Here is a 2,772-nt window from a genome sequence, read left to right on the forward strand (position 1 = left end):
AATCTGGCTCAGGTCTCAAAGGCTCTGCATGCATCATGTACAGGGGCAAATATTCACTGTAAGTGATGTGTATGATTTATTGCCATTTTTTAACAACCAAAAAAAATCCCCTACAACTGCATAATAAACCTAAGTGGGTGGTAAAGCACGAAATGAAGCAAAATGGAATGAATAATATGTAAAGGAATGACTAAACAGATTTTAACAAATGTGTGTGGAATTAATAACAATCAAGGTCAACGGTTATAAAGCATATAAACAAATACAACATAAAATGAAATATTTGTATTATATTATTGAAACTGACTGCAAACATTAACAGCACAAACATCATGTGACTGACAGTCAAACAAAATTGTACTTTATACACTACAAACAGCATGACTTCATGAGAACAACAAGCTGATGTGCGCGCACACACACACACACACACACACATGAACCATAGCAAATACTGAGTGATTTACGCTCTTGAGTTGTTATGAAGAGCCACCAAGTTGGATGCTTCATTACTGCTCTCAATGCGCGATAAACACTCGCTAAGAAGTTATAAATTGCGCGTTCCTCTACAAACCATTTACAAAAGTGCCGTTTGTAAGTTCACAGTTTGTTGGCACGTTTAAAAGAAAACTAAAGTTTACTGTACCTTGTGCGCCACCTCGACGCGATCCTTCACAGCATTCATAGAGCCAGACTCGCTGTGCTCTCGCCTGGCGTCAGTGTGTCGCGGACCGCCGCACCCTCCGCACCGAGCTCGTATCACGCCGCGGGATACAGTGAGGGGCGGCGCGCAAGTCCTAACAAGTCCTACTTTTTTACACATTCAACGTTTTCAAAGTACTGTGGAATGAATTGTGTACCATGTAACAATGTAGCCTACTCTTTCTAGGGCCCGAGGAGGCCAGGCAGTCTGTGGCCCATCATGGCACTGTCCTGGGTAGGACCGTGGGGAAACCAGGTGGTGCAATGAGTTTATCAAGCGATGCTGTGTTAATTCAGCTCAACATACAACAACTAAGGATGTGGTTTATCACTGTACAGCAGCTACAGTAGGGTGAATACAATACAGGTAGTGTGTGACAAGTGGTAAAGAAACCTCCACTACTAAAAATCAGCATTAAGTTCATCCCAGGATAGAATGACATTGATGCCGTTTGGGTTTGCATGTTTTAAAAACAAAGCTTATGACAAATTTTCTGAAACATTTCCACCCAGTATTTTAAGGTAGCCTGCCATGTTAAATGATTGATTGACACGCCACAGATGACTTTTATTGCTAATATAAAATAAAAGTACATAATTTTTCTTGAAAGTGATTTAGATTATACATAGGCTATTTTAAAACTATGAAACAAGCAAAGTTACATTTAGGCTAATTACTTTTATTTTAAAAATTGTTATTTACCTTTTAAAAAGTAACCAAATAAAAAAATACTAAAGAAAGAGCCTAGATATTAAAAAAAAAAAGTCATTAAGTTCATCCCAGGATAGAATGACATTGATGCCGTTTGGGTTTGCATGTTTTAAAAACAAAGCTTATGACAAATTTTCTGAAACATTTCCACCCAGTATTTTAAGGTAGCCTGCCATGTTAAATGATTGATTGACACGCCACAGATGACTTTTATTGCTAATATAAAATAAAAGTACATAATTTTTCTTGAAAGTGATTTAGATTATACATAGGCTATTTTAAAACTATGAAACAAGCAAAGTTACATTTAGGCTAATTACTTTTATTTTAAAAATTGTTATTTACCTTTTGAAAAGTAACCAAATAAAAAAATACTAAAGAAAGAGCCTAGATATTAAAAAAAAAAAAGTTAAAAGAAAAAACTTTCCTAGAGCAATATGAATCAAAAGTTAGGCCTACTAAAGTGTTAATCCACTTTTTTTTTAATCGCGCACAAAAAGTGCAACAAAATCTGTCAGTGTAAGATCTTTTTTTTGCATGTAGCTTGTCAATCACAAGTTGTCTGTAACAAGACGAAAAACAAAACGAAACACGTTCATATTTTCTACAAACGAAGTGCTTAGCTAAATCAATCAATGCTATTTAAGACCATCTTCATGAAACCCTACAATGTTAGGTTGCTAATGTCAAGAATCAGCTTAAGTTGGCATATATTAATGTAAAATAATTTATTCTTCATTAATATCCCAGTTTATTATGTTTCTGGGTGCGAGAGCTCAAGGAACTATATTATCCTGTGGCAGCGCTGGCGGAGGGAGACCATCGAGAGTAGCAGTGCTGCTCGCGCAGATTACGTCACGCGGTTGGCGACAGAATGTCTGAGTGAGGCGCGAGTAAGCTGCACGTGAATGTGAAATCTGGGAAAACACTGCGAGCTCAGAGTGCGTTTAGTGTGCAGAATTATAAAACACGTCTAATATGTCAGAAATTCATCGTATATTGACAATATATTTCTGTTTTATTTGTTTTGTTTTTAAATCTTTTAATCGATCATCATCATTATTAAAGCCAATTGTTTTTTTTTTGCAGGCGTACCTTGCAACTGTCATACTAAATAAGCTGCAGCTTACTTATTTCCACTTTATGTATTTGCATAGCTTCTTATCAGCCAATGTGTTACAGTAGCAACTGCACTGGATTCATTTTCATATCATCACATTTGTCCTTTATGTAAACAGGTAACAGTTTGGATGTACTGAGACTACTAACTCAAAATAACATTCCTAAAGAAAGCTTATTTCCATAATGTATTTATGCCATTTTTTTATAGAAATGGACTACACTAATGTATTTTCAAA

This window comes from Sinocyclocheilus grahami, unplaced genomic scaffold, assembly GCF_001515645.1.
Source record: "Sinocyclocheilus grahami isolate Dianchi unplaced genomic scaffold, SAMN03320097.WGS_v1.1 scaffold17.1, whole genome shotgun sequence".
Classification (NCBI taxonomy): domain Eukaryota; kingdom Metazoa; phylum Chordata; class Actinopteri; order Cypriniformes; family Cyprinidae; genus Sinocyclocheilus; species Sinocyclocheilus grahami.